The 15,937-nt window shown below is 41.9% G+C and overlaps 1 protein-coding gene across 1 annotated transcript in view; it reads right to left on the minus strand.

The window, feature by feature from the left end:
- LOC128874031 (plexin-A4) overlaps positions 1-15,402 on the minus strand; it is a 420,285-nt gene extending 404,883 nt beyond the window's left edge. Inside the window, exons 1-2 of the mRNA XM_054118278.1 lie at positions 14,859-15,402; positions 12,659-13,571 (exon numbers count right to left, since the gene is read on the minus strand). The gene's annotated coding sequence lies outside the window, so the exon portion shown is untranslated. The remainder of the gene's footprint in view (positions 1-12,658; positions 13,572-14,858) is intronic.
- Between the last annotated feature and the right edge of the window lie 535 nt (positions 15,403-15,937).

Raw genomic sequence — 15,937 nt, forward strand, 5'->3', positions numbered from 1 at the left:
TCGTCGAAATTCAACTTCCATCTTTTTGCTCCGGTAATATTACCCCCGAAACCCTAACAGATCTTCAAACCTCATCACCTCAACGTCCCCAAAAACCGTAACAAACATAAAGTCGATTTTTCAGGCGAACAATATCGAATTCCGTAACAAGGGAACGAAGAACGAGAGAGGAAGCAGGATCGAATCGGTTCCTGTAGTGAAAAACGTGGCGAGGTAGAGGGGTGTAAGAGATGGATGCATTCGAAAGGCCTGGCCGGGAGAAAGGGGGTCCGCAGAAGAGGATCGCAGAGGTGAGGCCCCCTCTGCCCGAGATAACTGAGGACACCGAGGCCCCGTGGGACTGGCGAGCTACGAGTTTGTTCCTTCTCGTCTCTCTCACGGATACGAAACCGAGAATCTAGGACTCTGCCGTGTATACGGCTGGCGTGCACGTATATATACGTATATACCTCGGCTATGGCCGAGAGAGGCATGCACGTCGTGCACGAGGCATGCTCCTCTCGTTCTTCCTCGTGCACCACGTTTTCTATAAGGGCGCCGTGCCCAGTTGCATCATTGTGGTGCAAGCCTAGGCGGTACAGGTCGTTTCATCTGTACTTTAAACGAGACGCGTTGTTCTCCCTAACGATTTGTGTACCTTTCAGCGTACCACGTTATGTTTATGTTCTACACGCTTCTCCGTAATAGCTCATTGTTTGTATACAATGATAGCGGGGATATGGATATTACCTTAACCAGAGGGGGAGGGGATGGGGTGGGGGGATAAAGTTCATTTTTCACGGAAACAATCGAGGATAAAACCGTTCTTGGCAGCACCGTACGCTACGGGCCAGATGAAAAATCGTCCGCGGGTCATTCCACGCCTAAATCGATCCCTTTTGTGCTCGACGCGGGAGCGTATTCAAATTGAAATATCTCTCGCAGTCCATGCGAAAACAGGAGGGGTACAAGTCATCGTTTAGCTGTCCTCCAGTTGTTTCAGAAATGCAGTCCATTAACGTAACATTGGTCCCATTTTTGTGGAAGCTGCCTTTGACAATGAATTTTTATCTCGGTAACCATTGAAGGTGCGAATCTCGATTTTTTTTTTGGTTGGTTTGATAGGAAAGTTTGGACCTTTTTAACGGATTACTTATGTTCTAAATTCCACCTTTCATTTCAGAACCGTTCTCGATGTTTGATCTTCTAATACTATTAGTCTCTTGGGACTTTATTAGATCGTGCGCCAACTAACTTAAAATATTAATCATTCTTTCTATCGCAAATCCCTTTGTAATACATTTTTTCGTCGATTTACTTCGAATGAAAATTCTAAAGCGTTTGCCATAAAGTATCATTATCCTCCTGGGACTTTATTAGATCATGCGCCCACTAACTTAAAATATTAATCATTCTTTCTATCGCAAATCCCTTTGTAATACATTTATTCGCCGATACACTTCGGAAGAAAATGCTAAGACCTTTTAATGCGCGATTATCCGAAGAGCCACATTCTCTAATGATCGAAACGTGGCATTAAATGGCTATCAGCAAACATTCTAGCTAAACAGCACGTAAACCAACTGTTACGCTGATGACCAATGAATCATCATTTTCGCAACGTATCATCTGATATCAAATTGAGCAAAAAATTAACCTACCGGTTTCTTTTTTCCCTACGGTCGCTAATCGGACCCAGTTCGGTGGCATCGCGCATCGGAGACTAACAACCAGGTACGCACGGTTTTTACCGTCATCAAGAAAGTCTTCGACACCGTTAGTCACTCGGTATTAATCAGCCGACTGTCGAAAATGGAAATTTATGGCAGCACGTTGAAACGGCGTCGCAGCTATCCAGATAAACGGACTCGGATCGTCGAGATCGATTACGCGAAACTGCAGAGCAATGTCTGAAGCGCTCCAGGGCACGCGTTTAGGCAAATGTTCATTCCATTTAATAACCTCTTGGGAGACGAAGTATTTGATTAGTAATCAACAAAAATTCGAGTTAATAGTTACGGCAGCTATCAATCTGTTGGCAATGTTATTATGCTATATAATTGTGGAAAATTTAATTGGAAATAGTGTTTACGCTTTTGATAACTATTTCTACGTGATAGTAGATCAAAGAATTCGGAAACTAAACGCATCCCTCAAGAGGTTGATAATAAAGCTACAGAGACAAACGCATATTTTTCAATTAAATCTTACGGTCGCTATTACGATAGTGCTCCTGAAATTGCGGTAAACCCATTCCCATTAATCGAGTTTTCCTAATAACTCTAAGAAGCTTGAAGTAAACGGGTGAAATTCACGAGTTTGTTACTTTTAACGATATCTCCAATTTCCAATTGAACAGCGTGGTCCCACTATTCGCGAATAATTCGAGAGTATACGGAGCCGAGGTCTGAAAGAGACACACCACTGGCAGCAAGTAAATCTTGACATTTTAAGCTCTCGACGGTCGGAAAAGCGAGCTTCCATTCAATATAGATAAATGTGATGTAACGAGGTGCGCGAGGAGGAATACATCCTGTACTTTTTCCCTATAGAATTAATGGCAAGGTATTATACACGGTATAACGAGAGACCTGGGTTATTTTCGACTCCTCTCACGACTTCAAAGAGCCTGGCAAACATATTGTGCAAAAGGCCCTTAAAACTCTAGGCTTTATTCAGAGAGCAACTGTTGACTTGAAGAATCCCCGAGTACTCAGGACTCTCTATATGGCGTTAGTTTACAGCCCCGGTGCATACCCGGTCAGGCTCAGAATGCAAACGCATCCTCGTCTAGAATACGCGTACGCAGACTGGGTACCGTAATACAAAGAACAATCTGATTTTCTAGGAAAAGTGCAGCCTATTCCAGATACCAAGTATCTGGAATACTTTGCTGTAAAGCAAAACGATGCTTGGATTAACTAATAAATTTCCAGGGATAATCACCAAGGAACTCGAATCCAACTTTCATTTGAAAACAATATTTAAAGAACTAGTGTTATCAGAGTAATTTTAGTTATTCCATATATATAGGGAGGAAATTACATATTAAGTGTAGAGATTTATAGCGTGACTCTTTAAAGCATATTCATTATTTAATCTCTTCTCAGGTACACTTTTCAAGAGAGCATGTGTAGATGTAATAACTAGACCGAGGATTACATACGGCCAGTCCCATAAATATTCGTAACTTTTGTGTATATTAAAGGAATTTGTCTAAATTAAATGATAAGATGATATACAAGTGTAAAGTTTATCCATGTACATATTTATAATGAAACGTTTATTTGAAAACATCGAACCTACTAACGGACTAATATAATAGACACGTGCCAAACATAATTAAAAGGTACGTGCACTTATACAAAATTAAATAATAATATTATTACGTGCATCTTGCATAAATATTTGTAGTCTAGTCCGTTAGTTAGTAATAACGAACGTAGAAGCAAGAGTGTTTTATGATCATAAAGGTTTGCGCTCTAATAAAATGACGAATCAATATTTCTATATTAAATAGAGTCACGAATGTGTGAATAGAATGACAGAAAATTAATTTCTACACTTAATATTTTCCTCTTAGCTCTTTATTTACGTTTCCAAATAGCGAGATGGCGCTTCCTGTGAATGCACTTTCGAGATTAGTCTCATCTCCCCTTTTGTTCTGGTCGACAATGTACAGAAGCAAACTAGCAGTGACACCATTAACAGAATCTGCAATCTAGCAAAAAGCCTTTGTCGAAGCGTGGACTCTTCCTGGGATACGACGAGTTCGTTTAAACACCGTCCTACTGATCGAACAATAGTACTTATGTGGGTCATCCCACGGGGAAATCGATCAGTTGTTGTAGTCAGAGGTCAGGGATTTTGATGAAACCGAGATATGTCGTAGTCAGGGTAAAGTTACGAGGAGTTTAAGTCATCGAAGATCGAAGTTTTCGTGAAAACTACCTCTAGGAATGAATTTTTTGCTGGGTAACTATCGAAAGTGCAAACTGATTCTTCTTATATTTTTAATCAAGAAGGATGAAGTTCTTTGGATGAATTCAACTTCATTTCCAAGAGTGATTGCTTCAACGTATAAATAATAAAAATATATTTAAAAATTAATTTCTGTATTTTCAATACTTTGACATTCTATATTTTGTAAACAAATTCGAAACCAACAAAATGATGACTTAAACTCCCCCTAATTATACGTGGAGAACAACATATTTTAATTTCATTAAAATTTAGCCCGCGACGACATATACATGTATTAATTGTAAGAATGCTTGTTGCGCTGGTTCGTTCCGTTTACGAATAAACTAAATGAAATCCGCTAAACCTAATAGACTTTTGATACAGTTTCGAAGCTCCTCGAAACACGACTTCAAATACGCATCCACATCAACGGATTTCTGAGATCAAAGAGAAAAAAAAAGTAACGGTAGCTTCTGTTCCACGATTCGGGAAAATAAAATTATTCCTAGTTATGGGTATAACGAAGGCAAACAATTCCCCGTATTCCAATAAATATTACGTAAGAACACGTCGGTCGAGCGCATCTTCTCGTCAAACAAACCTCGATCCCGTGCTGCGAGAATCGCCCCAGAACCCCGGCGAAGCCCCGAGAAACAATTTACGAGTGGGACCCTTTGCGCAAATACACCGAGTAATCCCACCAGCCCTCGTGTTATTTCAGGTACCCTCTGACCCCAAATGACCATGGCCATATTTTTTCTCGATCGATCGGATTATCGCGAGCGGTATTTCAAAAGGATTTCCGCAGCCCACCGTTCGCTTCTTCTTCCCGTGGCCCCTTTTTTCGCCATTGTCAAACGGAACGCGGGGGAACCCTTGCGAGCTACTCAGATCGAGTTATGGCAAAACTGTGACCCCGTTAGGTTGAATTTGAAAAAAACTGACCTGTAGAGTCTTCCAGGGACGACCGAGAGTCGTTTTTACCTGTGTTTTTTATTGGAAGACGATCTTTGAGGACTACCGTTGTAATTTGAATTTTAGTTTCGTACGTCAGGGAAGAAATGATATGTATAAATCGAGGATATACCCATTTTAGGTGGCACTTTTTCTTTTTATCAACGGATAGACTGACTCGAGGTAATGTAGAATTGGACTTCAGTAGTCAATTGGCTGTTGTAATTTATTTTATTTACTATATATTCTATTAGATAATTATCTAGATTTTCACTTGCACTATATTCTGCTGTCGATAACGTAGAATATTGTTTACTGTATTGTACAATATGTGAATTCATTAGATTCTAATTTGTTTCATCAATTCTCTCTTTAAATTCTGTAAACCTCGTTCTTTACCACAAAGGCTACTCATTTCATCACGAACAAAAAACGCACGAACTTTTAGCTCACCCTAATATTATTGTCTTTATAACATCCACAGTCAAATTAGTAGGGGGGTACGCCACTTCCCTTTCTCCCTTCCTTACAGAAAAATCTGAAAAGCTCAGGTTTGCAACGGACCCAGAATCCAGACGTGTTAATCATCCAACCGACTACAGCTCATTTTTAGACAACATTTTCCACCTGAGAAATAATTTTTTTTTTTTTTTTAATTTTTCGTCTCATGGGGATCTCCCTTAATCTCTCCAGGGTTAACGACGGCCGCAACGCAGCGCACATTTCCGATGCAACCGTGGGCACAGAAAAGAACGTAAAAAGGACGAGCCTACGCGCCGACCTCGTTCTCCTCCGCTATCCTTCCTCATATTCTCCAGCGAAATTGCCCAGGGTAGCCGACGGAAGCCCGAACTATAGACTTTTTGAGGTTAACCGCATCGCAGTACGGCTTTTAATGGTCAAAGCCACGAAAGCTGCTCGTATTTTAAGCCCCGCTCATCGCGATCCCAGGTAAATTCTTTCATCGTCGATTAACTTCAAAAACGGAACACCGACGCAACCGCTAACGAACCCCCGCGTAATTAATGAATTTCTTTTAGAACCGCGAGAACACCACCCTCTATCCCTTCCGCCCTTCGTCGTCAAACGAGGGCTCTACGCGTTTCCTGAAACGATTCGCGAGGCAACGGGAACGAGACGAATGATAAGAATTTTCGCGCAGCGAGTCCCGGATATTTTATAATTATTGACACGCTGGATGATAAGGGGTATATGACAGCTAAGCGAAATAACGAAGGATTCGTGTGTGCCTTTTATTGAAAAAATGTTAGATGTAGGTGATTAGGGTATAAAACTAGGGGGAAAAGAAATATAGAAGGTCACAAATTTAGGTCAGAAAATTATTGGCACAGTGAGTGCAAGGAACATGTGATCTATATCTGTATATATATATATATATATATATGTATAAGAAAGCTGAAATTTTGCACAGAGGTTTCCCTTGTAATGTATACAAGGAATAAGAAAGGATATTTGGAAATTCAACATCTAAGGGAATAAAAAGGGGGTTGCAACGTTAATATTCCGGCCACAGCTATCGGAAATATCGATCGAAACATCTGAGTTACGGAAAACAAAAGACAATCACCTACCGATTCACGGAGGAATACGCGGTCGAATGCGAACGACATAAAATAAATAGTGTTCCGGGTGGGTGAAACCGCGGGGCACAGCTAGTCTTGAACGTAACGTCATCAACAGGGAATGATTCTTTGCTTGAAAACGAATCGAAAATGAAGAATGATATTTTTTCATAGCAAGCTTCGTTTTCGTAAAAATAAATCGAAAGGTTTGGCTAACCATGTCTGGCCACGACTGGCCAGTTCTACTACTTCTGGCATTGTCTACTGTACCATACCTCTTCTATGCAAACTGCAATTTTTTAAATGACTACAACTAATCAAAATGGACACTTACATTGCAGAAGCAACATAAACGAGTTGAAAAATAAAATAACACTGCAAAGTGTATGCAGAAATGATATAATATAGAAGAAGATTATTTAAACCACATAATAGAATCAATGTACAAGGAGACTTTAGGTTACCCCCTATCAAAATGATCAACTTTTCAAAGTAATTTTACTTTATTCGAACTGATTTTAACTAAATTCCATAAGTTCATAGTTTCAATATTACATTTCTTAAATGAAAAGCATAGAAAAATCTTTTATTATTTCCTCCAGCTTCCACAGTCTGCTACTCCCTATGTACACCTAGTAATAATTCTACGTACGTATATACAGTCAGTGTAATAAGTATTCGTACAGGAACCAATTCAAAATAAAACTTCATATATTTATTGCATTAATAAATTTTAGGAGAAAAACTAATTAACCAACATTCCTACATATTTTTAGAGTAGATTTTCCGTAAATTAAAGTCTGTTACTTTTAATGTGACCCTCTTATTTCTTTTCTTATTAGTATTTATTTTAAATTGGTTGCTGTACGAATACTTCTCACACCGACTGTATCTTTTAAACAAATTCGAAACTAGTCGAGTGACAACTTACACCCACCTAGTTCCGCATAAACCACAACATACCCTAATTTCATCAAAATCCCTGACCTGGACCAACCCGAAAACGATCGATTTATCCTGGAACACCCTATATACATATATACTATGTATATACTAATACTAACAAGTTCTTCATAATACTAACATACTATCATTTATGTACCACACGGAAAATCACGAAATAACAATTTATGCCAACAATTTCGCTACCTAAATAACCCACGAAATTGTTTTTCCGTTTCCCGCTTTCGCGCAAATAAATAACAGTATTTCATTCTGCCAAAGCTTTCGTAAAAGTTCGTGGTCCGCGAAGCATATTTTCGAAATAAAAGGCACAGGTGAATCTTTCATCGTTTCCGTTATCTCTCGCGATCCCCTGTTATTCCCCGTGCGTGCTAATAACTCTGCGACTCGGTGTGTACGTCCGTATTTTTTTTTTTGTTTTGTTTCGAGCGATCGCGAAATACATATCCATTGAAAACGGTCGTGGCTGAAGTATTGATCAGAAGTCGACGATATTCGAGCGTTGTATCATCGGTAATTGAATTTCGGCGTTGCGCGCTGTCGATCAATTATATTCGGAAGCGAACATAAAAAAAAAGAGAGAGAGAGAAAAAAATAAAGGAAGAGAAGAATATATGTACACAGCGACGCAGTATACGCTAAATATATAATCTGACGAGCGCGGTCGCGCAAACAGTGCCCGCCTATTTGTCGTCATTCATTTCGAAAGTAATTGCACCGTCGACAGTATAATAAAAAAAAAAAAGACAAAAAATGAATTCTCGCAGGGTCGTGTCCGATGCGACGCTGGATTTTGTTTGAACGGGAAAACCGTGAACAAAAAATCGTCTGGTCCGAAGAGTTTTTGTATGAAAAATTCGAACGAAGCGTTTTGGATGAACCGACCCCGAGTAATCAGGATTCCCTCCCCTCCTGGGGAGGGAACTGCGCCTCGCGAATATCCAGGAATGTAAATAATTTCAAAACGAGCGACTACTGCGCGGACACCGGGTAATTTAACCCCTTCGGACCCCGTGCACGTCACGTTGTACGTAAATAAAATTCGTCGGGTTTGGAAATTGGGATATTTTACTTCCACTGGTAATTGGCAAGGAACCTTGGCACATGTCTCGTCGATTCTTGAAATTGTTTATGGATGTTATAAAACACAGAAAAATAAAATTTAATGTTAACCCTACAGTGCGCATTGATGCACATACGCACATATTTTTCTTCGATATTTTTATTACGCGACAGCATAAACAACAACTTATGCGCTGTTCCTAACAGAAATAAGACGTCTACGTCTACAAAATAAAAAGCCACATCACCATTGAAGAATAATTATTTTCGCGCCAAATCTGACGGTTGCCATCAGAATTTTTGCGGTAGCGTGTTATTTGTGTTTGCACAGATTTGAAAAATTGCGCGCTGTAGGGTTAAGTTTAAATTGAAAATTTCGAGGTTTCATATTACAGTAAATAATGATCGTGTATGATGAGTCATAAGGCAAATACAGGGTGTCCCAAAAATGTTGGAGGTCCTTGGAAAGGGTGGTTCAGGGGGTGATTTGAAACAACTTTTTCCTTAGCGAAATTGTTGTCCGAGGCTTCGTTGAGGAGATATTAACGGAAAACACTGACCAATCAGAGCGCGCGTATACTGTTGGAGCGACCGCGATAGCGATGGCTACGCGCTAGGTAGCCGCTCTCGTACGCGAACACGTGACTCGACGTGCATCGAAGGATATTGACGCGGCCGCTCAGCGCGTAGCCTTCGCTACCGCGGCCGCTCCAACGGTATCCGCGCGCTCTGATTGGTCGGGTTTTTTTTATTAATATCTACTTAACGAAGCCCCATCCGACATTTTTGCAAAGGAAAAAGTTGTTTCAAATCACCTCCCGAACCACCCATTTCAAGGACCTCCAACATTTTTGGGACACCCTGTATATATCCGCTATCTTATTATGGATAGAAGTATACAAGTTTCTATTTTAAAAAATTGAGTGGTTTGTTAAATCTTCCCTGCCACTTCAACAAAATTATATACAGCGAGTAACTTTAATATTCGGACACTATGACATTTTTACTTTAAGGCAGGCATCGTGCAAGAACATTTACTGTACAATTGTCCAAAAGTTTTACAACCACCACCTCAATCACCTGACCTCAATCCTATCGAAAATGTGTGGAATGAACTAGAGCGACGTATCAGGACAACAACAATATCTTCAAAAGAAATGTTGAAACACTGGTGAAAAGAAGAATGGGACAAAGTAACTATTGAATATTTAAAAAAAAGTCTTTAGCAATATGCCACAACGTTTAAAAGAAGTGATACAACAGAATGGCTACCCAACAAGATATTAAAACACATATCACTATAAAAATTAGCCCAAAATAAATAGTTTCTAAAAGTGTCCGAATATTAAAGTAACGCGAAAATCAGACAATGTTTTGTTTAAATCGTGTTATTTAACAACTACAGTAAGTTATGTAAATAAAACTTATACTATTGTTTACTAAACATATACGTTAATATAATACATGATTATGTTTTTTGCTTGTTTTGTTAGAAACGAAGTTATGATGTGATAATGTAAAAATCTCATAGTGTCCGAATATTAAAGTTACTCGTTGTATATTAGGTGTACAGATTAATTCTGTACCATTCTAAACTAATCTTGCCATTTATTCATAAAGAAAGCCCATACAACTTGTATTTCTACTTGCATTTGGATTGATTCCCCTAAACATTTAGTTTGAGGTGGCCTTTTCTTATAAATTGCTACTTTTAAAAGAAACCTTTGCCTACTTAAAGAAAAGAATCGAAAAGAGTACCCGAAATTCGACGGTCCAGAATAATCCCTCGGCTCCAAGTGTTCACGCCCCATAAAATCGCGACGCCGGTGGCAAACCATGCGCGACTAAGTGCAACGTATAATTCCGTCAATAACAATACGCGACCGTGCCCAGGCGTCGCTGAGGCTAATCACCGGGGGGAATATTAACAATCGAGACGTCGTCGCTAGCGTAAGAAGTAAAAGTGACTCGCGACGAAAGAACGAAGACGTAATTAACAGGATCAACGACCTCTCGAGTCCTTGCCTCGCTACTTCGAGACGTCGAGGTCGAGAACGAGTCACGGATCCGCGAAAACGCGCGCGCCGCGATGAAATTGGAGCCCTGTCGCGTTTCGACGCCCGAAACTTTTCTCTCTCCTTGGCCAGGAACAAAAATTCCGCAAAGTCCTGCGAACCGTCGCGCTTGGTAATACACGCCGCGGATGAACGGAAACAAAGAGCCCCCCGGGGGGGTATAGACAAAACACTTAAAGAAGAACCATTCTACTCGAGGCTCGTTTGTTTCTTACTCGGGCTAGCGAACGTGGCTTTGTTATCAACCGTACAATGAATCCCGACGCGACGTTCTACGTTATCACAATGTTAACTCGACCTCTGGGAACAAAAAATACTGCCTGCTCGTCCCCCGACATCCTCGTATTTACTTTTCTGGCCGTGGAACCGCGACCAAGTATCGCTGTCGATCGAAATCCGAGGACCTAGGTAATCTGCATCGATGATTGCCGATCAAAAATAGCCCGTGAACCAAATTGTATTCGATATTTGTAAATGTTCTACGATAGGACCACTGGTTCCCGTATATATTTATTATATCGATACAAATAATGAATCCGTATCAGAGAGACTAGGGGATTACGTAAGGTAACCATCGAAATGGTGCCTTATATTATTTTCAAGACTTTTATGTATTAATTTTTGCAAGTAATTTGAATTGATTCACCTAAAAATTTTTAGTTTGATGTGATACCTTAACCCTCTACACTCCAAATGATGTTAGACATCGGAACAAATTCTAGAAAAGGACCATTGATAAATACTAATAATGATGTACATGTATGTGTATTTTTGAAAGGAATTTTAATCCACATAAATTTGTATCTATACCCTGGTATAAGCAACTGCGAGCCAGTTGTTGCGATCGGATTATTTTTAGACTATTATATTGCAATCACAATAGATACTGATAATAGAATCGAATCAGAGATCAACAGTGTACACAATAGATACGTGACCTCGGAGTCAAATAAGCGATTATGTGAGATTTTCAAATGAGGTCACTAACTTGCGTTGGTGAGGAAATGTTGATGCTGTTTTGGAGCACTTTTGGTATAAAAAACATTATCGAGTGATATTATTGTATTCTACCGTTAAGAATATTTCAGAATCTTCGATCAGTGGAGTTTCATCGTGGATACCACTTCGAGAAAGCGATAACGCTTTGATAATACAAGAGATAGCGCTAAGGAATGTGACGCGAGTCTAGGCCAGTCAGGAAGGTTTTGAAACAAAACGGGAAAACTGGATCAGCCGATGTGAAACGAAGAGGAAAATGACGAAGAAAAGTAAAATTCGCGATGAGCCAGTTTTAATGAGAAATAGTCAAATAAACCCTGGAGAAACTAGTTTCGATGCATAGCAAGATTCAGTGAAGGCTGAGTTCACAATTTGCGACACAACGGTGTATGTGAAAAGGCTTCGCAGAAGAAACAGTTTCGATAAATTCTAGAATTCGTACTTCCAGCATCGTTAAATCGAACAATAACCCAAATCCACGAATCGAGCAAAGAACATAATCACCCTTGCTATCTAATCTACAGTTATCATTTCGATATCAAAATAGGAGCCATTCAACAGTTCGATACGCATCCTTAAAAACAAAAATTGTAGCAAGTATGATTGTAACAGGGCCATTCCACACAAAGGACACTTTTTGGGGTACGGTTCTGAGGTGAAACGGACATTTTTCAACATTTTTAAAAATCCTTCGACATACCTTCAAATATCACTAAAGACTACAACGTATCCAAAATTCATCAAAATCTAAGACGTTACTCCAACAAAATTCCTGTAGAGTATGTCTAACAACTATTCCATTTTATTTCATAACGTTAAATGGCAGAGGACGACTCAACGTGAGTCAAATTTTCATTTAATTAAAACGACTATTCGAAACCAATCAAAATGAATGTGCTCCAAAGAAAAATTCATATCGAGAAAGTTGCTAACACACATTTTCTTTTACAATTTCCCGCGTTTCGTTTCAGTTTGCAAATGTAATGGTTCGCAGCGGGCGCAACCGGAAAGTCAAAGTGAACGAGAGTCCGAAGGCCACGAATCCGCACGAAAGAAAAGAATCCATGGAATGTGACTCACCTAACCGGCCACGTTGTAATGCCGACGAGAAATTGGCTTGGCGGCGATGAAGTCACAGTTTCGGGCGACGGGGTCAGGGGGTAGGGGGGGCAAAATAAGTCACACACGCCCCCCCAATGTCGCTTTGGACCCCCCGTCCTCGATGGTACTCCTTCGCAACGTGCTCCGTTCAGAGCACGCACTCAATCGCCACGCACCCACTCACAGTCGCCGCTAATTCTCTATCCTCCTTTATCACTCTTCTTTGCGTCTCGATCCTCTTGCTCTCGATTATTTCCCTCTCACTCAACTACTTCCTCCACGACGTCTTTCTTCTTAGCGAGCTTTACCGCTCGTTTCGCTCTCCTCCCGACGGTTTAATCGATAGACACTCGCGAGAGTCTGTTAATCGGTTACACCGAGAGCGAACACTGGTCATCAGGGGTCGAAGAAACGCGCAACGAACAACGATAACATCGTTCGTGACCCTCCCGCGATTGGATACGTTCTCCCCCCACTCTCGGTTCGCGTAACACCGGTTGTCACTCTATCCTTTGCACACCGCGAACGAACGCGAGCCAACGACGTTTGTAAACCCTTTTCCACGCGTCGTCCTATCCGTCCTATCTATCTCTATCTACCTATCTAACCTATCTATCCATCTATCTATCTATCTCGTTCCCTCTCGCGTCCACGGTTATACTCTCAGACGCGCAGAATCATCGTGCGCGCCTGTTCGATTCCGTCGTATGTACAGGGCTCTCGCGTCTTCCAGCAGTTTTTACGTTAACGCGAAAGTGTTTCTAACGTCGTCGTGACACTACGAATGATCCTTCTCTCTCGGTGCGTTACGAAGTGGAAGCAGGCCCGTCGATCCGGAAGTGAGAGATGTCTGCTGAGTTCCGGCACGAGGACGGTCTATCGTTGTACGTACCTAAAAACCATTTACGATCGATCAGAGGCTTCCACGACACACCAAACCAACGATCGACGAGTTGTAAACCAAATAAGGGATGGAAAGAGAGAGAGATTGGCCCTAACGTTCCTCGAAAACTACCGGAGAGCCAGTATGGCGCCGTTCTTCGCTCGTCCTTTTCACTAACCCCTTTCACTCTTTCACGCACACACGCAACTGCACACGCTCTTTCCACCTCTTTCATTCCTTCCATCCGTCCGTTCCTTTCCCTTTCCCCCAGCTCTTCTTCGCGTTCTCTCTTTCTACGTTAACCGTTCGCGCATCTGCGCCTCGTTTCTCACTCTCGTCGAGCCTCCCTTCCTCCCACCTCGCGGATTTCGAGATAACCACGCGCATACGTTCGACACTCGACTGTCACTCCGCGCGCACGAGACTCTCGATTTACTCGAAATGAGATACCGTCAAGATTACGGACACGATCCCGAATTCCACTACCTTGACGTTACTTCCGGTGGCATTCGAACCGACAAATACACACCGAATTCGAACGAATATCACTGGCAGATGCGCTACCGGACAAAACATTCGGTACTCCGGTCCTGTTCTACACGGTTCCATAACAGGTGCATAAAAAAGGAGTAGGAACACGCCACGGAACGACGCACGATACCCTTCGAAAGAATGGTCAGAGGAGAGACAAAGACGGACGGATAGAAAACGTGACCATCGCGACACAAAGCACACCACTGGTCATCCCTTTGCTCAACGCGCGCTCACCGCATTTCTTTTTCTTCCCCGTATTATTTCCTTTCGCGCAGCCGTCCCTTCGATGGCCAAAACACGTCGAGGTACACACTCGCGAGAAAAGTCCACCGAAGGAGCCACAGCCCATAAACAGCACCACCGTTCCGTCGTGTCAGGGCGCTCCGGTTCGTCGCCACTGCCGGCGTGTATACCCGGTGGTTCTTCACCGCCTCGGCGCTAAAATGGCGATCGAAGTGACAGCTCTCGCCTCCTCGCCGGGTTCGTTCGAGCAGCCGCTCTTTCGACGCGTAGTATTTACCACGCACCGACTCTACTTTCTCTCTTTCTCTTTCATCCTCTCTATTCTTTAGTTTCCATTCGCCTGGATCTCTCTCCGTTCGCTCTTTTCAACCTTCTATCCTCGCTCACGCTCTCCCTCTCTGTCACGCACACATACACACGACACACACTCTCGTAACACGCGGCACAAGAGGATAAGAAGCCGTCTCGTTCGCTTCGGGGATGAAATAGGACACGGTGCTGGACCGATTCGATGCGTACCACGCGAAACTGATGATTACACGTAGACGCACAGACACCGAGGAGAAGCTTTTCCGATGGCGGCTCGAAATCTCAGTCCCGGACGACGCCTACACCACCACCACGTACCACCTTAATAGCTGTGCTTGCCCGGACTCACGGGACTCGACTGGGCTCCGCCAGGCCACGATATCCCCGCCGCACTTGCGCCAACCGGCTATTGCTCCTACCCTTCGCGAGGATATACTAACCGTTCCTCGTTCTTACGCCCACCCCCCAGCGCAGTTCTATTACCCGTGCAGACTAACTGAACCCCTGCGGAGCTCCCACGCCCGCGAAACAGCCAATGCCTGAGCCCCTTGCCAGGACCGTCCAACCATTTACACGGGGCGTCGAGCCGGCGAACACGTTTCACGTTCGTATAACAATTGTTACGTTTTAAAATGTGTACGGAAAGAAACCTCTCGAGTTATATTAATTATCATTGTACACGATAAAGAAAGTATATATTATCTTACGATAAGGATCGATCGACGAAATTTTATTGGTGTAGAGTAGCTAACCTATAAGGTATGTGTCTCTCTTGTTAATACTATCGAGTGTAGACATTAATTCTGTGTGTTTATATTCAATCATTTATAACTCTGGTTTAAATAGATATACGTACTCGTTCTAATTGTAAGTCTTCAACCTGATCTTTATTCCAATGCATCTATGCACATTTATACATATCTCTACACATAACATTCGGTACTCCGAACCTGTCTCAACCTGATAGACACTACACGCAGCGGAATATTTTGCTTATTGTTACTCTTCTACAATTATTATGACTATTTGTTATACTTGTAACTTGCAGTAAGCAACATTTTATGACTAGTGGACTTTGTATCAGGGGAGAAAAATGATAGACTGAAGACACTCGCAAACCGGTGGCCCTGCGCCTCGCGTATACGGGCCTAGCTCTCGCCCCCGTTGACTCGTGTTGTGACTGGCTAAACGAACGAAATACTCTAATGGTCTACGTTCGTCTGTTTCCACTTGTCGTTTCCTCGAACCCGCGAAACGAATGATAATTGCATACTATTTCAATTTCGATT

The sequence above is a fragment of the Hylaeus volcanicus genome, chromosome 1 (genome assembly GCF_026283585.1).
Source record: "Hylaeus volcanicus isolate JK05 chromosome 1, UHH_iyHylVolc1.0_haploid, whole genome shotgun sequence".
NCBI classification, from domain to species: Eukaryota; Metazoa; Arthropoda; class Insecta; order Hymenoptera; family Colletidae; genus Hylaeus; species Hylaeus volcanicus.